At 44.0% G+C, this 24146-nt stretch overlaps 1 long non-coding RNA gene across 1 annotated transcript; it reads right to left on the reverse strand.

Moving 5' to 3' along the window:
- Positions 1-1227: 1227 nt before the first annotated feature.
- On the reverse strand, positions 1228-22292 carry LOC123430654. Its single transcript, XR_006622968.1, has 2 exons — positions 21931-22292; positions 1228-1535 (listed from the first exon to the last, which is right to left on the reverse strand). It is a non-coding gene; the product is annotated as an uncharacterized LOC123430654 (long non-coding RNA).
- Between the last annotated feature and the right edge of the window lie 1854 nt (positions 22293-24146).

Consider the following 24146-nt stretch of genomic DNA (forward strand, 5'->3'; position numbering starts at 1 on the left):
GGCTACAAAGGGATGTGGTCCAATGTCTTGTCAGTTTTGAGTAGGTGTTCCCCCGTCCTTCTTCAATATTATGACACATCTCCTAGTTCACCTACTCGACGAGATTTCCATTCTCGGTCCTGTATTTCTACACAATATGTTACCCTTCGCGAGTTTCAATGGAGTATTAAACAAATATGTTCATAACCGTGCTAGGCCAGAAGGAAGCATCTCCAAGGGCTATGGAATAGAGGAGGTCATTGGGTTCTGTGTAGACTTTATTCCTGACCTTAAACCGATTGGTGTTCCTGAATCGCGGCATGAGGGGACGCTGAGTGGAAAAGGCATGCTAGGAAAGAGAGCAGTGATATGTAGGGACGGACATTCTTTCACTCAAGCACACTACACAGTTCTAAAAAGTTCCACCTTCGTGGCTTCGTATATCGAGGAACACAAGAATTTTGTACGCTCCAAGTTCCGGGGAAGGCTGACTCCTGGATTGAAGAAAAACACATGGATACTTTCGGCAGTTGGTTGCGAGCACGTGTCATGAATGACAACACTGTTGGAGATCAACTCTACTTGTTGGCCGCGTCACCTTCTTCGACTGTATTATATTTCCAAGGGTACGAGATAAACGGGAATACATTTTACATGACCGCCCAAGATAAAAAGAGCACCAACCAAAACAGTAATGTCCACTATGATGCAACATACGAGAATGGGAAAAAGGGCACATACTATGGTTAGATAGAGGAGATATGGGAACTTGAATATGGACCTACTAATAAGGTCCCTTTGTTTCGGTGTAGTTGGGTGAACATGAATGGATAAGGGGTAAAGGTAGACCAGTTGTACGGAATGACAATAGTTGATCTCAAGAATCTTGGTTACCGAGATGAGCCATTCGTCCTAGCCAATGATGTGGCTCAGGTGTTCTACGTGAAAGACATGTCCTCCAAACAGAAAAAAGTAAAAAAATAAGCAAATGAATACATCGGACGATGAGCCAAAGCGTCACATAGTTCTTTCAGGGAAAAGAAACATCATGGGAATCGAGGACAAGACAAACATGTCAGCAAATTATAATAAGTTTGATGAAATTCCGCCCTTCACAATGAGAATTGACGCAAGCATCCCGTTAAATAATGAAGATGCTCCATGGTTACGGCGAAAGCGATCATAGGCAAGGGATCAAAATATAAATCTATGTACTGTATTAAAATTTATGTGATGTGTATTAATGTATTAAACTTTATGTGATATGTATTAATGTATTAAACTTGGTACCACTTGGTTGTAAAGAAAATGGACTTTTCCTTTTATTAGTGTAAAAACGGCATTTTTTGTGAAAGAGGTACCATCTACGAGCACTAAAACAACTACGAGTACGAGAACTAAAACAACTACCAGAACTAAAACAACTACGAGAACTAAATCAACTACAACTAGTCCTTCCATGCATTTGCCGCCGCCTTCCTGGTCGCCGTCAGATAAGCCCCCCCAGATAAGGTCCCCAGGTAAGACCACCCCAGGTATGGCCCTCCTAGATAAGCCTGCTCCAGATAAGGATTGGACACGAGTTTACTTAAAAATGGCAAAATGGTTAATAGTTTGTATAGTTAGAACAAATATTTTTGAAAACAGAATCTGGTTTTGGATTATTTATTCAAATTGAAACACTTTTCATGTTGAAAGGTTTTCAAATTCAAAATGTGCAATAAATATTTCTTAATGCATACTTAATTGAAAATAGCAAAATGGTTAATAGTTTGTATAATTAGAATATATTTTTTTAAATAGAAAATGGTTATGGATTAGTTATGCAAATTGAAACACTTTTCACGTTGGAAGGTTTTCGAAATTCACATTGGAAGGTTTTTGAAATTCAAAATAAATTACCTTTAAAAACCATTTGAAATTCATATGTAATGCACCTAATTAAATAAAAAAAGGCGGGAACAACACAAACCTCACTTGAAAGATCAATTTTTTTTAAAATGGCTCATTAGCCCCGTTCGGCCCAAGAACCGAGGCTAATAGCCCACGGTGCGCACAGATCAAAAAGGGGCCCGAAAATGCACGCCATTAGCCCCAGGTCTCCCCCTTAACCGGAACTAATGAGGCAATAGCCCCGGTTCTTCCGCCGAACCGGGACTATAGCCGTGTCTATAGCCATTTTCGGTTCCCTTCCTCCCCATTCACGCGCGCGAGGAGGAACAGACCACGTCGTGAGGCTGCTCCACTCCACACCGCCCTCCTTTGCTCCTCACCGCGCCCCCGTTCCCGGCCGCCACCGCCGCACTCGCCGCGCCCGCCGCAACATGAGAGGAGCCCCCCCCCCCCCCCGCCCGTTCCAATCGTGGAGCGCCCCATGAGAGGAGCCCAGGCCCGCACACGGGGCCGCTCGTGGAGATCGAGGAGCCCCCACGCTGCCGCTCGTTCCCGGCCCCGATACTGCTCGACGTCCCCCGTTCCCGACCGCCAACGTCGCGCCCCGGCCCAGCTCCCGGCCGTGCCACCGCCGCCCATTCCCAGCCACGCGCGGTGAGCCACCCCGTCGCCATGTTTTTGTTTTAGTTGTTTTAGTTGTTTAGTTAATTTAGTTTTCAATCTATTAGTGTTAGTTTAGGTCACAGTTAGTGTTAAATAGGTTATTGTTAGTTTAGGTTAAGTAGGTTATTAGTGCAAAAAAGAAGATTTTGTTTACGTTTTGATTTGACATATAATTGATTTAGGTTTTAGAGTAGATTTTCTTTTTTGTTTTGTTGCAATTGTATGCATGCTAGTATGTTAGTGTAATATATGGATTTAGGGTAGAAAAAACCTAAGGAATCCAATGGTGGCATTAATTTTATCACCCTTGGTAAATTTTATTTTTTGTTAACTTTGCTACTGGTATTTATCTATTAATACTTTATAACTATTTTATCAAATATTAAATAGTTCTAAAAGTTTAGAAAAGTTTATTAAATAGTAGAAATTTAAATAGTTGCACAATTGGTTCTCGGCATCGACATACGATGCGTGGCCCGCAGCCTCGTTGTTGACTCGGTGGCGACCACCTGCTTGAGAGGCGCCAACATGTGCGAGACTGGGCTCCGCCGGGCTGGCACTGGGAGGAGCTTCCTTCCGGGGCGCGTAGCTTGGTGAGGAATCGGGCTCCCGTCGTCGACTCGGAGCTTCTTTGGTAGCAGCCGCGCGGGCTACTTTCAGTGTCGAGGGTGCCGGCCCCCGAGGAGGAGGTACGTCGCCTTGTCAGGGAGGAGGACGAGCACGTCCGTCGCTACATGGAGGCGTTGGATGCCATGTTCTCCAATACCTGATAGGTTCTTCAGGGATCTCACCCGAGCTATGATCCGATGATGGTTCCTACTCTTTGGTTGTCCACTGCTCGCGCCTTAGTACAACGACAACTCTTTGTTGGTTGATCAGTTAGATATTATTTGAGAGATGTATTACTGTATTTGAGAGATGTATTACTCATGTATTCAATATTATATATTCGATAATATTAAGTGGATTATTCGATGATGCATTAATTAAGTGGATTATTCAATGTATATTAATTTAGATAATTTAGTTTTTTATGTTTTTGTTAATTTAGTTGTTTTAAGTTTTAGTTATTTTAGTTGTTTAGTTATTTTAGTTTTTTCATGTTTAATTAATTTTACAGATACTATGGATCCAATACACGGGAGATACGAATATCAGGAAAACATGATGCATGGTGTCATCCGCGAGGATGATTTTATTGTTGGCGATGTCACCAATCAGTTTTTGAACGAGTTCGACGAGGGAGATGAGTCTCTCAACACACGAGGTAGAAGCTTCGGTGAGGTAAACGCCCACGCCTTGGGCGAGGGAGGACTCGACGGCTTCAATGAGGGAGAAGTCGACGGCTCCGGCGAGGTGCATATATATTAATAAATTAATCATTTGTTGTCTATATACATATATTAACGCTCTTTCTTCTTTTAGCCATCCGGATCGAGAAAAACTTCACTATAGACGAAACGAGGCCCAACCAAGAAGATGGATGACGGTGAGAGGTACATGAACGAAATAGTGTCAAAATGCGGGGAACCGATTGCTCCCACAGATGTAAAGAAGAAATTTGTGAAGGCATGTGGAGTTGTTGTTAGGGACCACATCTCTATCACCACTCGAGAATGGCTTAAGCCAAGGGCGGATGGAGTATCATATGTCGGCACAGTAGCCAAAGAAAACCTTTAGACAAAGCTCATGCTTCATTTCACCCTGCCGGCACCAGAGGTGGATCTAAATGAGGAGGAGCCAAATGAGGAGGAAATGAAGAGGCGAAAAGTGGCCTTAGAGAAAAAAGTCAAGGAGTGGGCTCTTAAGAAGATGTGCGATCTATTCAGGGGCTGGAAGAAAAGATTGCACCAGGATTTTATCTTGCCAGATAAGACTCCAGATTTCGATAACGGCGATGAGAAGATAAAAGTCTACTAGACCGAATTTGTGGTGTACAAGAAATCAGAGGACACATTGAAAACGTCTGCAACAAATAAGAGGAATGCACGTATGAAGAAGTACCACCATATTATGGGGCCTGCTGGCTACGCCGGTAACATGGCTAAGTGGGATGCACTTGAGGCACCATTTGTGGCTAACAATATCACTCCAGAGCCCGTAACATGGATCGAACGGTCAGTAAACTGGTTTTACGGGCATGTGAGCATGTTGGACGTAGAAGGGAAGGCAATATGTAACCAAATACACAAAGATAATCCCGTACTACCCATCGAGAACATTAGAAGCGCAGTAAAGGATGTAGAAGAGGGATGATTCGTTCCCGGTAGAGAGAACGACGAGCTCTCATGCGTCCTTGGGAATGATGAACACAAAGGACGAGCACGAGGCTCACCAGGCTCCCTGCCGTGGATGATTGTGTTTTTCGAGGAAAGGAAGAAATTTCTCGATAGAAGCCATCAAAGGAGAAAGGAAAAGGAGGCAGCTGAGAAAGCGGGTGCTGCAGACCGACTGCATAATGTAGAAGAAGCACTAAAGCGGTTGCACCAGCATCAAATCGACAAACTTAGGAGCCAACAAGATAGCGGCCAATCTCAGCGGCTCGTGATAGAAGCTGCATCGAATCGAAAAAGTAGTGTCGCTTCCACGCATCTCCGGGATGATGGTGATGAAGATGCACTGACCACGGCTCCTCCTCGTCGCTACCAAGTGGATGATATCACAGAGAGCACACCTTGTGAGCTAAAGGTGAAAGTTGCTAACTTAAGGTTGACTGTGGCGGTCGGCATGGCCGTACCAATTGGACATAATCCAACTTGGCATTGATCTCCGGTTCCAAAAGGGTACGCTGTCATCGTGGTAGACGAAGTGATTAAAGATTATGAGGAGCTGAAGCTGGACTACCCTGCAGGTGAAGATAGGGATTTGACTAAACTTGGAGAAGTCAAGAAACAGACCATCGTATGGCCAAAGGAGCACATCTTGCTTCCCAATTGGCCGCCAAGGCCACCGACTCCTCTGAGCAGCAATCCTTCTTCGCCTCCACCTCACCAGCCTCCACCGCCCCGTCAGCCGTCTCCACCACCGCATCGGCCGTCTCCACCGCCCCGTCAGCCGTCTCCACCGCCATATCAGGCGTCTCCACCACCCCGTCAGCCGCCTCCGTCCACTGAGGATCAGAGCCAAAAGCGGAAACGTACCACCGCTAATAGTGGCGGCGGAAAGGGGTTCCGATCACCGAAACTTAAGTCGTCGCTCCTCCCAAAAATACCTCATCGGAATATGGAGATGAGACCTTGGGACTATAGTGAAGAGGAAAATAAGAAGAGGGCAGACGCCCAGTATCAACAGTGGATGGCTAACAAGAATAAGCCGAAAGAGCTAGAGTTCCCCGTCACCCCAGAAGATCACGCTGCATGCGTGAAATTGTTGAATACCCTTGCAGAACCCCCGCCAACATTGCCAACAGACTATGAACGCTCTATTCTCAAGTCGGCTGAGTCAAAAAAGCAGCGGTTGAAGAGTAGTAGGTGCAGCGGGAAATCAGTTGCCTAGCTAGGACAACAGAAAAACCAATTGTGCCCCCCACTCAAAGTGTATTCCGATACAGAGGTGTGCTCGAGTGGAGCTGCGTTCGAGCAGAGGTATGATGAAACAGCTGATATCGATCCGGATTTGTTGCACTCTACGGAGAAGCGACCAAGGCTCATGGCATGTCTATTGATCGGTACTTAAACCATATATAGTATTTCGCTGACGTAACATGCGTGTACTGGCACGGGTCTCCTCTCGTCAAACCTGAGTTAGTCAACGAGCTACGAACAAAAATGCGAAGATTGCATAACTGGTACATGCGAGCATGTGCTGAACAGCAAAACTGGATCTACTGTGCATATAAGAACGAGCATTACGGGCATGGAGAAGGCGTGCTAATGATTGAATTCGACGAATTATTTCAATTATACAAACAAGACACCCTCGACAAATCTATCATCAGTGCCTATTGTTTGTAAGTATTATTAATTTATGTCATTAAGTCTTACTCAGCTCGTTCATTGCATGTATAATCTTACTCATCACTATATTAATTTTGCAGAACGAAGATTCTCGAATGCAAAAGAGAACAATCTATGACATTGGATTCATTGACCCATATTTCATTCATAACGAAAGTCTCTCACTGGATCCCCGCGAGACAGAGAATAACTTGGTACAAGGGTTAAGGTTTTCTGCTACCAAAAGGGAAATGCTATTTCCTTATAACTTCAAGTGAGTGTTACTGTCTTGTACACACATTCTATTTTCGCTTACTTGATGTTAAGTGTATAATTGACTTGTTATGCGTGCGCAACTTCCACTTTATTATGTTAATCATTGTACCTGGCGATGGACTAGTAGAAGTCATGGACTCGCTACGCAAACCCCTCGCTGACTGGACGAACATGCAGGAATGCATCCAGAGGTAATTTCAATCATTATGGCACTATATCGGCAACTTTTCGTTCATTTCCTCATAGCAAGTAATTAATATAGAACTCCTTTATTCATTTCCTTTTCTTGGCAGGGCTTGGAAATGGTTCACCGCGAAGTGTCGGGGTGTTTGGAAGCTAGAGCTTACATTTAGACAAATGGATGTAAGTACTACTAGCTAGATCCGCGCATCTCTTTATTCTAGTTTCAATACCATTATCATGCTTGATTATGTTTTTGATTGAACTCTGTTCTCGTAAAGAGCTTGTGGGACGGTCTTCTACCACAATAACGCGTACGAGCAATTCAAGAGGAAATTGTCGGATTCTCGGATGTAGAGGTCCTAGATCCGAAGGGAGAATACTACTGCCCGCCGGATGCAGTGAAATTTTGAGTGTAAAAGAGATGCATATGTGCATGTAACTCGTGTCTACATTTTGTAATATGTTCGACAAAGCACGACGGATGAGATGCTGTAATATATTCGTGACGATGATGTGCAATATAGTTGTTCCTTTATTGTTGTGTATGTATCATCCAATTTAGTGCAAAACAAGAATTAAAAAGTGCCCAAAACAAATAAATGGGAAAATAGCAAAAAAAGGCAGCAAAATAGCCCCCATCCAATTTAGTGCAAAACACTAAACCCTAAAAAATGCTTAAAAAGACAGGGAAGCAATAACCCCGGTTTGTAATAAGAACCGGGACTAATACCCCTCCCCCTCACTTCCAACCCGCCACGTGGAGGACCATTAGCCCCGGTTCAGGGTTGAACCGGGGCTAGCTAGCATTAGTCCCGCTTTTCTAGTCTGAACCGGGGCTAATGGTCAAAATGAACCGGTTCTGAAGCCTCATTTTCTACTAGTGTTAACTAATATAGTTTGTAGACATCCAGCACAATGGATAGACTTGTACAGGCTCAGTAGTCCATTGTGTCTCTTTAAGAACTAAGTAAATTCAAGGGCAGAACTGTATAAATTGTATGTATGCTTGCACATCTTAGCTGAACACCGATTGTGGTAGTTGTTTGGCTCCCGTTTGTTGTATAATCAAAAAATGAAAATTGCTGTCAAAATTACAATTTACAGCTATATAAAGCCACTAACATTAATGAAGTACTAGCAACCAAGGACATTAGTATCCCTTGGATGCATGCAGAAGTAAGAACGTTGATTTGCATGTGCTGCATTAATCAATGAATGAAGAGTGAGAGAGTTGGCTTGTTATGTGTTGGAGAGAAAAATACACATTAATTAACCGGTCAAAAGAGGAGGACAGCTAAATTTTAACAATGACTTAAACCATAATATTTACCCTCGTACATGTAATTAACATGGGTTTATGGCCTTGTATATAAAAATGAAGAGAGTAATTGAAGTTATGAAAAAAAAATGAAAATATAATCTCACACTAGTAGAAAACATGGCATTGAGCCAACCACATTGGACCCGGATTGGATATAAACCGGTTCTAAAGGGTCTGTCCGCTGGGCCCCCTCCCTGCAGCAAATGGCCGCAAGGCCTTTAGGACCGGTTTGTAACACAAACTGGTCCTAAAGGTTTTTGGACCGTTTGCTGCAGGGAGGGGGGCCCAGTGGACAGACCCTTTAGAACCGGTTTGTATCACAAACCGGTGCTAAAGGTTTTCTCATTTTTGCAGCAACTGCGGGGCCCCGCTGTCAGACCCTTTAGCACCGGTTTTTGACACAAACCGGTCCTAAAGCCCTCCTCTCCTTCCTCCCCGAGCACCCCTATATTCCACCCCATTTTTTCTAGCTCCATTTTTTCTTGCTCGAGCTCAACTCCATTTTTGCTCTCTCCTTCCTCTTGGGAGCTCTAATCCATCCCCATTTTTCTCCACCATTTGTCAAGATTGTTGGCACCCATCGGTCCTACGGTTAGCATCAACATTCCCTCTTCCGGTATTGCAAGTTTTGCTCGTTTTCTTGCTCATTCCATTTTTGTTGTGCTAGCTAGGTGTTTGATGAAATGCCTAAGCTAGAGAGAGTTCATCATTTGTTATGTATACATATGCAATTTGAGCTCAAATTTAATTATGATTTGTGGTTTTTTTTAGTGTCGCGCGCCTTGTCCCCTTCCTCACCGCCGTCGATCGCCCCGTCACTGACACAACCTTGGTGAGCCTGTTGTTTTTATTTACCAAAACAAATTTTGATTTGTATGATTTACATATTTACTTGTATATAATTTTCTTATTGTGTAAGATTTTTTTTATATGTATAGCGCCATGGTTTTGATATCCGTCCCCGTTGGCCCTCGTCCAGTCTATGATTCGGATGTGGTATATTATATTTTATAACTACATATTTTCATTTCCTGATTATATGACAATTAATTACGCCGACCAACTTGACATAGATATTTTTATCTAGGAGGTAGTGGAACCGGAAATGCCAATCGACCCTATTGTTGAGAAGTTACACTTAGTTGAACAAGAAAATGTTGGCCTGAAAGAAAGATTGTAAAAAACTGAAGAAAGGTTGGAAAAAACTGAAAGAGAGAAGATGACCTTGGAAAAGGTTCTTGCCGGTGTCGTCGATGGTCACAAGAGCGAGATGGACGCAATGCGTCTGAAGATTAGAAAGATTAGAAAATATGCAATTAGTAAAGAGGCTTGGTATGTCTGAAGATTAGAAAGATTAGAAAATATGCAATTAGTAAAGAGGCTTGGTATCATTATGCCGTCGGGTCAATTGTTACCTTTGTTGCGATTTTGATTGCATTTGTTGTTGTTTTTAAATGCATTAGTTAGAGAGAGTTTTTATGGTTGGTTTCAGTGTGTGTTTTTATGAGAACTATATATGTATGGTCACTACGCTACTTTGGTTTAACGTGTGATGAACTTTTTGTATTAATTAATTAATTTAGTCATGATGATTTAGCATAATGGTTTTTGATAAATTTATATAATGCAGATGAACCGACAATGGATGTACAGTGATCGACGTCGTCCCGAATTCCTAAATGGCATGCATAGTTTTCTCAATGTGGCTGAGAAAAACAGGCAGAATGGATTTATTTTTTGTCCATGTAAAAAATGCCAGAATAAGAGGAATTACCCTAACTCAAGAACCATACACACCCACCTGTTGCAAGAAGGCTTCATGCCAAATTATTTTTGTTGGACCAAGCACGGAGAAAGAGGGGTTGTAATGGAAGACAATGAAGAAGAAGAGGATAATGATAACTATCCTATGTTCGGTGAACACGGTGATACTGAAATGGGGGAAGACGAGCCTGAACTTGAGGACATTGTTGATGAGTCTGACGATGATCTTCGTCAGGTCATTCGTGAAGAACAGATAAACTGCGGAAGTGAAAACGAGAGATTGAAGTTGGAGCGCATGTTAGAAGATCACAAAAAATTGTTGTACCCAAATTGCGAAGATGGCCAGAAAAAGCTGGGCACCACCCTGGAATTACTGCAATGGAAGGCAGAGAATGGAATATTTGACAAGGGATTTGAAAAGCTGCTGAAAATAATGAAGAAGATGCTTCCAAGAGATAACGTGCTGCCCTGCAGTACGTACGAAGCAAAGAAGGTTGTCTGGCCTCTAGGATTGGAAGTGCATAAGATACATGCATGCATCAATGACTCCATCCTCTACCGCGGTCAGCACGAGAATTTAAATGCCTGCCCGGTATGCGGTGCATTTTGGTATAAGATCAGGCAAGATGACCCTGGTGATGTTGAGGGCGACGACCGCCCCAGGAAGAGGGTTCCTGCCAAGGTGATGTGGCATGCTCCTATAATACCACGGTTGAAACGTTTGTTCCGAAACAAAGAGCATGCCAAGTTGCTGCGATGGCACAAAGAAGACTGGAGGGAAGACGATATGCTGAGACAACCCGCTGATGGGTCGCAGTGGAGAAACATCGACGATAAGTACGAGGACTTTGCACGTGACCCAAGAAACTTAAGGTTTGGTCTAAGTACAGATGGCCTGAATCCGTTTGGGGAGCAGAGTAGCAGTCATAGCACCTGGCCCGTGACTCTATGTATCTATAACCTTCCTCCTTGGTTATGCATGAAGTGTAAGTTCATTATGATGCCAGTGCTTATCCCAGGCCCGTCGCAACCCGGCAACAACATTGATGTGTACCTGAGGCCACTGGTTGATGAACTTTTAGAGTTATGGGCTGACGAAGGTGTACGTGTGTGGGACGAGTACAAACAGGAGGAATTTGACCTACGAGGGTTGCTGTTTGTAACCATCAATGATTGGCCCGCTCTTAGTAACATCTCAGGACAGTCAAACAAGGGATACAGCGCATGCACACACTGTTTAGGCGAGACTGAAAGTATACATATAGGCAAGAATGTGTACCCGGGGCATTGTCGATTTATTCCAGACAGGCATCCCGTAAGAAAGAAAGGAAAGCATTTCAAAGGCGAGGCAGATACACGGAGGAAGCCAACCCTCCCTAAAGGTAGTGATATATATGACATGGTCAAAGATATAAAAGTAATCTTTGGTAAGGGTCCTGGCGCACAATCTGTTCCGAATGACGCCGACAACCACGTAGCCATGTGGAAGAAGAAATCTATATTCTGGGAACTACCCTATTGGAAATTCCTAGAGGTTCGCTCTGCGATCGACGTGATGCACGTGACGAAAAATATTTGCGTGAACCTGCTAAACTTATTGGGCGTGCATGGGAAGAAGTCGAGAGATACACCAAAAGCACGGCTGCACCACCAACATATGCACGAACGAGACGACCTGATGAATCGAGAGAATTTCAAAGGTCCTGCCAGCTACGCTCTTACCAAGGAAGAGAAGGAGATCTTTTTCCAAGTCCTGAGCAGTATCAAGGTCCCGTCTGGCTACTCGTCGAACATAAAAGGAATACTAAACCTGGAAGAGAAAAAGTTCCAAAACCTAAAGTCTCATGACTGCCACGTGATCATGACCCAGTTACTTCCGATTGCATTGAGGGGGCTTCTGCCAGAAACCGTGCGAGTACCCATTGTGAAGCTATGTGCATTCCTCAACGCAATTTCTCAGAAGGCAATCGATCCAGCAACTCTACCAAGTTTACAGAAGGACGTGGTCCAATGTCTTGTCAGCTTCGAGTTGGTGTTCCCACCAACCTTCTTCAATATTATGACGCACCTCATAGTTCACCTAGTCCAAGAGATTTCCGTTCTCGGTCCTGTATTCTTACACAATATGTTCCCCTTTGAGAGGTTCACGGGAGTCTTGAAGAATTATGTTAAAAACCGTGCTAGGCCAGAAGGAAGCATGGTCAAGGGCTATGGAACAGAGGAGGTCATTGAGTTTTGTGTTGACTTTATTCCTGACCTGAACCCGATCGGTGTTCCTCAGTCGCGCCATGAGGGGAGACTGCGTGGAAAAGGCACGCTAGGAAAGAAATCAACAACATGTATGGACGAGCAATCTTTCACTCAAGCACACTACACAGTTCTAGTTAATTCCAGCTTGGCGGCTCCATATATCCAGGAACACAAGGATATTTTACGCTTGGAATACCCGGAGCAACCTGAAGATTTCGTTGCTAAAGAACACGCGAAGACTTTTGGCGGTTGGTTGCAAAGACGTCTCATTAATGACAACATTGTTGAAGATGAGCTATACTTGTTGGCCAAGCAACCATCTTCGACTGTATTGACCTTTAATGGGTACGAGATAAATGGTAACACATTTTACACGGCAGACCAAGATAAAAAGAGCACCAACCAAAACAGTGGCGTCCGGTTTGATGCAAAAGACGACAACGGGCAAAGGGTCACATACTATGGTTACATAGAGCAGATATGGGAACTTGACTACGGACCTTCCTTTAAGGTCCCTTTGTTCTGGTGCAAATGGTTCAACCTGTCAGGCGTGAAGGTAGACCCGAAGTACGGAATGACAACAGTGGATCAAAAGAATCTTGGGTACGGCAATGATCAATTCGTCCTAGCCAATGATGTGGCTCAGGTTTTCTATGTGAAGGACATGTCTAGCAGACCGAGAAAAAGAAAAGATAAGGAAGCGAATACATCAGGCGATTAGCCAAGGCGCCACATAGTTCTTTCAGGGAAAAGAAACATCGTGGGAGTCGAGGACAAGACAGACATGTCAGAAGATTACAATAAATTTGATGAAATTCCTCCCTTCAAAGTCAAAGATGATCCAAGCATCCCGTTAAATGATGAAGATAGTCCATGGTTACGGCGCAATCAGAAGAAAGGCAAGAGGAAAATAGATAGGGGGTGTTGTTGGTGATGTGTAATAATGTATTAAACCTTTTATGTAATTGTGTTGACCATTTTGATAAATATTAAAAATTTGTCCAGTTTCCACTAAATTTGACCATTTTGATAAATATCATTTTTATTTTTTAAGTGTAAAAATGACATTTTGACAATTTGTAAATAAATGTAAAAAAAACAGAAAAGGGAAACAAAAAAGAAAAATAAAAGAAGAAACAGGAAAAAGAAAAAGGAAACAAAAAGAAAAAGAAAACAAGAAACGGAAAAAAGGAAAAAAGAAAAATAAAAGAAGAAACAGGAAAAAGAAAAAGGAAACAAAAAGAAAAAAGAAAACAGGAAAAAGAAAAAAGGAAAAAAGAAAAATAAAAGAAGAAACCGGAAAAAGAAAAAGGAAACAAAAAGAAAACAGGAAACAGGAAACAGAAAAAAGGAAAAAGTAAAAAGGAAAAAAACCTTTAGGACCGGTCTGTAACAACAACCGGTCCTAAAGGTGGGTTCGGTTCGCGCCCAATTTTTGGACCCTTTAGCACCGGTCTGTGTTAACAACCGGTGCTAAAGGGTCTTTAGCATCGGTTGTTAACACAGACCGGTGCTAAAGGGACTATACCTCTACGGGGTCGCCAACTTCTCGCCTTCCCGCGCGTCTCTCCTCGCCTTCTCTCCTCGCCGCCTCTCTCCTCGCCGACTCGGCCTCCTCGCGCCGCCTCGCCGGCCGACGATCCTCGGCGCCGCCTCCTCGCCGCGCCGTCGCCTCCTCGCCGCGCCGCCGCCTCCTCGCGCCGCCGCCTCCTCGCGCGCGCGGCCTCCTCGCGCCGCCTCGCCTGCCGACGATCCTCGGCGCCGCCTCCTCGCCGCGCCGTCGCCTCCTCGCCGCGCCGCCGCCTCCTCGTGCCGCCGCCTCCTCGCGCTGTCCCCTCCTCGCGCGCGCGGCCTCCTCGCGCCGCCTCGCCGGCCGATGATCCTCGGCGCCGCATCCTCGCCGTGTCGTCGCCTCCTCGCCGCGCCGTCGCCTCCTCGCGCCGCCGCCTCCTCGCGCCGCCTCGCCGGCCGACGATCCTCGCTGCCTCCTCGCCGCGCCGTCGCCTCCTCGACGCCTCCCCGCGACGCCTCCTCGCCGCCCCACTTCGTCTTCTTCACGTAAGGTATATCCGTATTTTCGTATATCCATATTGTTGTATGCTTGTAATTATAACCGTCGATATTATTTTTTTCCGGTCCGAATAGGACATCCTATAAAAAAAAGTTACGTGATCATGCATATTCTCACGGCTCTCACGGCTAAAAAAAGTTACGGGATTTGTTCTATCGACGTACAAATAGTACCTGCTAGAGATGCTCTCACGGCTCGATTTGAAGCCGCCTTCATCATTTATGTCGCTAAAGCGAGGAAGACGATTCTAGTAGACTCACTTTTTCAGTCAACATTCGAAACTTTCCGACGTACAAATCCTATAGACGAAGTCGGTCAACATTCGTGCAACGTGAGGTGACTCCGACGATTCCGACGATTCCGTAAAACCCTAAACCAACGATTCCGATGATTCCGACGATTCCGACGATTCCGTAAAACCCTAAACCGACGATTCCGACGATTTCGTAAAACTTTCCGACGATTACAATTCCGTAAAACTTTCCTACGATTCCGACGATTCCATAACTGCGGGGGAAGTTTCCGACGATTTCGACGATTCCGTAAAACTTTCCGACGATTCCGTAAAACTTTGCGACGATTACGACTCCGACGATTCCGTAAAACTTTTCTGTAAAATTTCCGGTTCCGTAAAACTTTTCCGTAAATAATTTTGCTAAGTTAAATTCTTGTTACTAGCAGGTGTTGAGCTATGGATCCCCAAGAACCACATGATCAGCACGCCGATCAGCTCGCGGGAATGGGTGAGGCGGAGAAGGAAAGATACATGTGCCAGATGATTTTTGAAGATGCAACGGCCATATATCATGATGTCGACGGTGGGCATGCGTTTAGCAATCAATTTTTGAACGACTCCGGTGACGGAGCTGAAAATATAGAAGATGTAGTAGATGCAGAAGTGCCCTCCGGAACAAACTCTGCCAATGTATATCTCAAGTCACTGTTGACGCAACAATTAATTTGTATTGCACTTACTAACGAATCATTATTTTCCCATTTAGGTGCCCTGCGGAACACCTAGCGCAAGTACTGAGACAAAGTCGAAACGAGGCCCGGCTACAAGGTTGAAAGATACTGCAAGGTACTCGATCGATAAAGTTGCTGCTGATGGCAAACCACTGCAACCCCCAGAAACTTATCGCAAATTTGTAAATCAGTGCGGAGTTGTTGTAAGAGACCTGGTCCCGATCAACTTAATAGAATGGAATAAGCCGAAGACCGGCGCCAACGTTGGAGCTACTTATGTCGATGACAGATTGAAAAGAGTGCTTTGCGACACGGTCTAGCTAAATTTCAGCGTAGCGGAAGATAAGAAGAAGAAAGTCGAGGAGTGGGCTTTGAAGAAGATGGCCACACAATTCCAGAGGTGGAAGAAAGACTTGTGGAAGAAATATAAGGACGAAGATCCAGTTTTCACTGGGCACCTAGTGAAGATAAGAGACGCTTGGCCTGATTTTAAGGCGTACAAGAAATCGGGTGTCTTTACATCCCGATCAGCCACAAATACGGAGAATGCGAAGAAGAAGAAATATTACCATATTTTGGGGTCAGGTGGCTACATGACTGCCCTACCTAGGTGGCGACGCTATGAAGATGCGCTTCTGAAAAGAAATATCATTCCACAGACACATGACTGGCCCGATAGGTCCAAGTTCTGGTTGTTCGCGCATGGGGCAACGTTGGACGCTGAGACTGGGATGATTGTTGCGGAGGGACCATGGTCGGAAAAAATAAGACAAGTCGTATCAGATCTAGAGAAGGCAATAGAAGCTGTTCGAAAAGGAACTTTTGTTCCCGATAGAGAGAACGACAAGTTGACGAAGGCACTCGGGAACCCCGAAAAGTGGGGACGAACACGAGGCTTTGGAGCCACTACCCCGTGGAACCAAGGGTTTCCGGCGGACCTTGCACTTACAGAAGCCGTGGTAGAAGCAAGAGGAAGGCGCTGGAACGGATATCGACATTAGAAGAAAAGGTGGCGTTTCTCTTGAAGAAAGGGGGACACCCTGTACCTGACACCGAAGAGGAGGAAGAAGATCCTGCACCTGACGCTGATCAGCAACAATTAGAAGACGATCCTGTAGCAGATACCGTCCCATCTCAGCATAGAAGCAGCGTGGGTTCCACGCAGCTGCAGCTAGAAGACGGTCCTGCAGTCGAACCGTCGGCGCCTCACTACCCCGTGGATGATGTCACCGAGAAGACAAACTGTGAGATACATATGCCAATGGGGAACATATCCTTCATGGTGGCGTCAGGCTATGCTTTACCGAATCAACCTGGAGCAACCTACCATGGTGGTCAGATTCCAGCATCCCATGCTCGTGTCGGGTTGTCAACAATTACGCCGGGATGCCAGTCAATTGAGCTTGATATTCCTGGAGGTGAAGGCGAGAAGACACTGGGAGAAATGGAGCTTGGTATCATCTTGTGGAAGAAGAAACACATCGTGTTTCCTAACGCGACGCCAAGGCCACCGACTCCTCCAGGTACAAATGCACCACCTCCAACAATTAATGAATGTTGCACCACATGTAAGCCTATTTTTAATAGTTTTTTCACTTTCGTACAGAGAATGCACGACCTCCAAGTCCACCCCCCAACGCACCTCCAAGTCCACCCCCCAACGCACCTCCAAGTCCACCCCACAACGAAGATAGGGAGCCCGAGGCCGAGAGTCCATCGCCCGTGCACTCCAGTGAGCCGACGGATGCGCCCACTATGGGTACGGCAAAGCGGAAGCTGCAGTTCACAAGAAACGGGACTCCTCCCAAGAAGAGAGAAAGGAAACCCAATAAAGTCAAGACTCCCCCGAAGTTACCAGGCCTGATGACTCCGGAGGAACTAGACGAGGCCGTGAAAGCCAAAAACAAAGCATGTTTCGCACGGTTTCCCCTGAAGCCCCCTCCAGACATCTGGAAGGAAACTCTGAAGAACGTACCAAAGTGGAAAATTGAGCGCACCATCGACAACTTATATTATCCTGAACCGCCGCCACCGCCGCCCCTTTCAGACTATGAACGGTTCATTGAAAAGATGCACACCGCACAGATGAAGCAGGTGGAGCAGATGAAGCAGGCGGAGCAGACGAAATGCGGGAAACAAGTTTCCCAGCTCGGACAACAAGAAGCACAGTCAATTGCCCCGCTCAAGGTGTTATCTGATCAGGCTTCAGTGTCCGGTCCACGCATGGGCGACGTAGGTTACGCTATTGCTGATGTGGTATATAAATATAAGCCCGAGCACCCTCTGGTCGAAAATCCTAGTGCTCTAACAACCCAACTATGGAATTTACATAGTTGGTACTTGGAGGCCGCAAGGCAAAAGAGAGACTGTATCATGGCGGCAGTTCAGGATCAACACTACTTCGAAGAGTACGGTGTGGAGGTTGGGTTCGATGATTTTTTCCAGATGTACAATCAATGTGCCCTCGACAAAGCTATCGTCAGCTGCTACTGTTTGTAAGTGATTTATTTGTGTAATTTAATTATTTAGTTAAGCTCGCGTTCATTGCCCGTATAATTATCACTCACGAGACATTCTTTTTGTACGCTACTATGCATAATGAAGATTCGTGAATGCAGGCTGGCAGGAATCTGGGACTTTGGGTTCATTGACCCGTATTCGTTTCATCAAGAGACAATAGAAAAGTTCAACAAGGATACACCGGATGATTTGCTAAGGTTTTTGAAGCGACAAAGTACCAAAAAAGAAATACTTTGGCCCTACGGATTCAAGTGAGTGTTACTGTCTTGTACACATTCCATTTTGCTTACCTGATGTTAAGTGTAATTGATGAGTATGCATGACTGCGTGTGTACACGTGCGCAGGTCCCACTTCATATTGTTCATCATTAGAATCGATCAAGGACAAGTTGAAGTCTGGGACCCGTTAACCTGGGACGCTGACAAAAGGAAGAGCGCGCGTCAGATGCTTCAAAGGTATATATATATCGGCCTCTTTCGTTCATCGGCCTCTTTTTCGTTCATTTCCTGATATCAAGTAAGTAATAATTAACTCTTGTATTCATTTTTCTTTGTCGGCAGGGTTTGGCAAATGTTCATCAAGGAAGAACCCGGTACATGGGCAGACAAGCTCCACTTTCAGATTAACAAAGTAAGTAGTACTACGTACCCTGGTTTCAATACCATTATCATTCTCTTGATTATTATTAATTTGAGTGAATTATGTTCTCGTATATAGGGCGTCCCGCAACAACCACAGGGCACTGATTATTGTGGATACTACGTTTGCGAGTACATTCACAGGATTATCAATGAGAAATCCCGTACTTCCAGAAATCTAGAGGTACGTAACCGGATCTTCACAACTTTATTTATGTTGCCATCAATTATGTTAGTTTTGTTCATAACTTAATTGTTTTCATCTACTTCTTTTAAAGCTGCAACGAAAGCGGGCGATGCTAAGACCAATCCAACGTTGCAAGGCAGTTGCAGAGGAATGGCAGGATTTCTCCTCACGCAAGTCATAGATGAAGGCGGAGAATTTTTCCATCCTATGAACCAATAGCCAGCTCCCTTCTCTATGCAAGTATACACCTATAGGAAACGAACTTCAAATTATGTAATGATAATCGTTCCAGTACTTCGTGTTAGATGTATATATGTACTTTTATTTGGTGCATCAACATTTAACCGCAAACACGGAATCGGAAACACTTAACCGCAAACACGGAATCGGTGTTTCCGGATACGTGTTTCCGATTCCGTGTTCGTAAAAAACGGAACACGGACACACGAAATCGGAAACACGGAATCGGAAAGACGTAAACGGAAATACGGAACCGGAAACACGTAAACGAAAACCCTGAAAATACGGAACACGGAAACACCGAAATACGGAATCGGAAACCCTGAAAAGAAAAGGAAAAAAAAGAAAAAAAAAGCATTAGGACCGGTTGGTGTTACCAACCGGTTGTAAAGGTCCTCCGCCTGCGCGCACTCTTCGGCGCCCACGTGGAGGCCTTTAGCACCGGTTTGTAAGAGACCGGTGCTAAAGGGGGGCCTTTAGTCCCGGATACGTAGCACCGGATGTGTATCCGGGTCCAAAGGCCCTTACCAACCGGTTCTAATACCCCTTTCTCCACTAGTGTCACATATTCATCAAGATATAATCCACACAACTAAGAAAAATGCGATCCACTTATTTGTAAATTTTAAATAATAAATACATTTATACATTTATGTACTAAATAAAAGAATAAGTGCAAGGATATATATTAGCAAATTATTTTAGATCCATTTTAGATCAAATAGGACATTCTCTTTAATAGCAGTTCATCAAGATGTGATCCAGTTTAGATCAAATAGGACATTCTCTTTAATAGCAAATCATCAACATGTGATCCATTTTATATCCCGTGATTAAAATTGATCTTCATGAAATTTCACAGGTACGAAGGTAACCACATCTATATATACTTTCGCGAGAGAGAAATCCAAATTATTTGAGATTATAAAATGCATTTTTTTGCTGCTGTAAAAACTGGGCTGCAGTAGACCCGTGGTCATTTTATGTTTTCTGCCTATATACCTAGTAATAAACACTTCTTTCTGAATTAGTAACATAAACTTGATATGTATGTCTTCCAATTTTGGCTCAGTAGAACAGCTATTACTTTATGCATCACTCGTACACGGCAGGGCTTATGAACCACACACAGATGCGTTCAATACCATGCATGTATATACTTCCAAAAACGGTGGTACAATGTATATATTTTTAACAAGTTTTTTCATGTGTTTGATCAAATAGGACATTCTCTATCTCCGCAAAAAGAAAATAGGACATTCTCTAATGAGTACTACTCTACGGCCGAAAGCAACAGGGCCAGACCAAAACAATAAAAACAGCTTGAATACTCGCTTTTTGGACCGTCACTTTTGTCCTCCTCCACACCAAATTTAACCGCATATGTCCCTCTCTCCCAACAGAAATTAACATCTAGCGGTGGAGTTAACCAGCAAGGGTAGAGGCCGGCCGTGACGTGCAAGAGATGCTTAGAAACAATGTACTGGCAATGGCAACAACCACCAGTACCAGTGCGATCAGCATTGAACGCGCAGGAACCAGCCAAAAATGTCCAAGAAACGCATATGCATGGGGCTCGAGACCAAAACGTTCGGATGGCATGCACTAACACACACGCACACGCACGGTAGCCGGTGCAGGGAAAAAGTCCGAGGTATCACACGCAAGCGCGGAGATTGTCGCTGCCCGCAGCTGTTCTTTCCTCGGGGGTCTCCGGCTCTTGGCTATAGTGTGTCGTCACGGCCTTGAACTCGCATTCAGAGTACAAGCTTTGTTCGCGGGCTCAGATAGAGAGATAAGGACATTTTTTCTCTCTCTTTTTAGTGCAGAGATAAGGACCTTGCTTGCATGCACGTAGGCGTCGCGGCGTACAAACGACACATGGATGGATATATCTATACGTGCAGCAATACTGGCGCCGAAAGGAGAAAATGGGAAGCTTCCTCCCAAAATAGCTCCGGCGCCCGTGGCAATTCCCACGTGTAACTGACGTGTCACGGCGCTCGGTGTCTATCTAGCCTGGAGATAACAAAGGTGCATGCACCTCCCGTCACATGTAGCACACATGTGAACGTGTAAGGTTGGTTGCAGTGGCACACAACATTAGAGCAACATCTTCAAGAAAAGATTGTGTGCAAAAAATATGTTCCACCGATATCCCTAACTCATCAGTGTTTAAATACTGGTGCTCGCATTTATTTTTGAATTTATTTTATAATTTTCGGCGATGCGCATTCAATAGAAAGAGATGTTACCATAGTTGACGAGGTGCGAGTGATGACTTCATAAATTTGAAGATAATATGACGACTCAGTTTTTTTAAGGTACTCATCGGGATAGGGTGTGCGTGTGTGTGTTTATAAGAATGAATATTTGTACGTGTATACGAACTCTTGCATATGTACCGTGTTAAAAAATATCTTCCATCGGAACCCCCTAAAAGATATCTTCTAGAAAAGATCCGCAAATAAAGACTTCATAGCAGAAAACAGGATGGCCGATTTGTATGTGCTGAAACCTAAGCTTATCTTTAAACTTTGAAAAATATACGCACGAACTGTGAGATCACATGTTGTCTGCATGGCTAGTGTCAAATAATTTAGTGTATATGTTATGAGCAATCAGTGTAGGTGCATCCATGATTGGTTGTGTTCCCATGATCAATGTTCAGATCGACAGCATGATGTGGAATTTGAGATGCAGTCGTGTGATGAATTCATTTTTGAATTTGCTATGTATGGATACTCATGAATCATAGGAGAATTGGCACAGCACACACCCATCCAACTCCCTTTTCTAAGACGCGAGTTTCGCCAAATTAAAATATGAGAAATCTGTCAAAAAAGGATTCAAAACTGTTCTTGCATTGGATTGACATTACTCGAGACCCATGGGAGAATGGAGGTATTGGGTCGGCTAGGGTGGATAAAGCTCTCGAAATAGATGGTTATGTTCTTCTAAATTGATAGTGCCAGTATGTCGAGTTCTCTATAAAAGATAAAGGAAAGGGGAAGGAAGGGAAGAGGGAGGGGTGAGGGCTAACCTGCAGCAATGTGCTTGCCTAAGACTTCCATTGGGCTTAGAGGAGCGCCTAATCAAAGAGTGGTGGTGTTCAAGCTTACACCAACTCTGGCAATGGTACCAGCACACATTGATTGTGGATCTAAGGAGTACTCATAGATCCAATGGGTGATGGCGGATCCCGAGCAGCACCGATAGATTTCAGGAGGATCCAAACAGAGAGTGAAAGGCGGGCCAATGGGAGAACGATGACACTAGAGGTTCAAAGATCGAGGGGCGGAAGGGCTGAAGCTGACTAAAGTGGCGGCGGTGCGAGGAAGGGTTGTGGAGTGGAGGAAGAAGATGGTATTTCACACATAATGCATTACGTAATTATTGCTTCACGTAAACAATATGTTAGCTTTCTGTGAAGCAATGAGACCCCCCCAATTGATTTCTATTGAAAAAACTACATAACAAAGCCATTACAACAATAAAAAATAAATGAAAATACAGTCAAATTGGAAAAAACACCAACATTCTACTTAGATCTTTTTACAACAGCATATAAACACCTTGCAACAATATTTTCAACACCTAAAACACATAGGCGTATGGAACATTGTTGATCCCGAACAGATGAGTTGTCACATCACAATCATGTCATCAAGCGGCAAGAGGAGGCGGGAGGGTCGGGGAGCTGACCTCTGGCACACATACACAACGAGTTCATTGGGATTAGAGGATTGTGTGATCAAAGTGTGGTTGTGTGCCAACTTGATACTACCTATTGCTTCAGCTATACTAGCTAACATCGGTTGTGGATGAGAGGAGTGGTGGTAGATCTAAGCAGCGATGTTGGATTTGAAGAACAAATTTGGATGATGGCGGTGGATTTTAGGAGGATCCAATGAGAGAGTGGAATATGTGGCTAAGGGGAGAACGAAAGAATTAGGGGGATAGAGATCAAGGATGCGGAAGGGGTGAAGATGGCGGAAGTGGCGGCGTTGCAAGGAAGGTGGTGCAGAATGGAGGAATAAGATGGAAATTTCGCATTTGATTTTCTTAATTACTTTACCTGGCAGACATTAAACCTTTTCGTGAACGCGGCCGCTCTCGTTGAATTCTATTAATGAAACGTCTAGAATAAAATTGCTACAACAATCAAAAGAAAACAAAAAGTAAACCAAATTGAAAACATGTCATCATCCTACTTAGCACTTCTTACAACAGGAGGCAAACAAAGTTGCAACATATTATCAACATATTTTAACCATCACATCATGGTCATATCATCAACCATCAATATGTGTGTCATCAACGCCCAATCTTAACTCCTAGAGTGCTCTTTGGTAGTCACCATCTTGAGTTTCTTCACACATTTTGTCACCATCTTGAGTTTCTTCACACATTTTGTAGTTAGCATTCACCTATCACTTATCCATAGGGTATCCCATGAAAATAGACTGTTACTAAGATGGAAAGTCAATGCGGTAGGATCATTCAGGAATTACTACTGAAACTACATAACTTTCATGGTTTTCTACATTATCCAGCAAACAGTTGTCCTCATCATCGAGACCCGCTTTCAATGTTCAACCAACAAAGACAAGATTCATCTTCCACGCGTATCACTAATGCATTCGCGTCGACTAGATAGTCCAACATCGCAAAGGATAACTTGCCCAACTAGTTTAGCCAAGGAAGAACTAAAGAATGAATTAATGGTACAACACATGGCTTGGAAGAAAGGGTTCGAACTTATCGACATAGATATTGCAATAGGGAAACTGAAGGAAATAAGATTAACCTATAGAGAAAGAGGGTTAAGGAAAGAATGCAGAAAAATAGAAAAAAGTAGCCAAAATATCCATAGTTTCCTTCACATGAGGGAAGTTATATTGCTTATTTCCAATCAATCCTCTCTTGATAAGATTACCTTGAATTTGTATGGTATTCTTATGCACTAACACCTGGAAAATTCTTCTTCAAGGTGCCTTTTATCTTCTAGTGAAACCTATATCCTGCCAAAGACAAAGATCTGAAATGCAAACATGTGGCTCAAATAGGAAACTATCAATTTCCCTCAACTTTCCATGTGCTTGTGTCTTCCCTCTCTGTGAGTTGAGTGATAATCACCATATATTGCAAATTCTTCCACTTCGTTGTTCCATCTCACCACAAGATTCTATGAACTGAATCATATCCAAGTCATCTTTCTAGTAGTCTCTTAACTGTGTGTTTACTTTGCTAAAGGTG

The sequence above is a fragment of the Hordeum vulgare genome, chromosome 2H (genome assembly GCF_904849725.1).
Source record: "Hordeum vulgare subsp. vulgare chromosome 2H, MorexV3_pseudomolecules_assembly, whole genome shotgun sequence".
NCBI lineage: Eukaryota > Viridiplantae > Streptophyta > Magnoliopsida > Poales > Poaceae > Hordeum > Hordeum vulgare.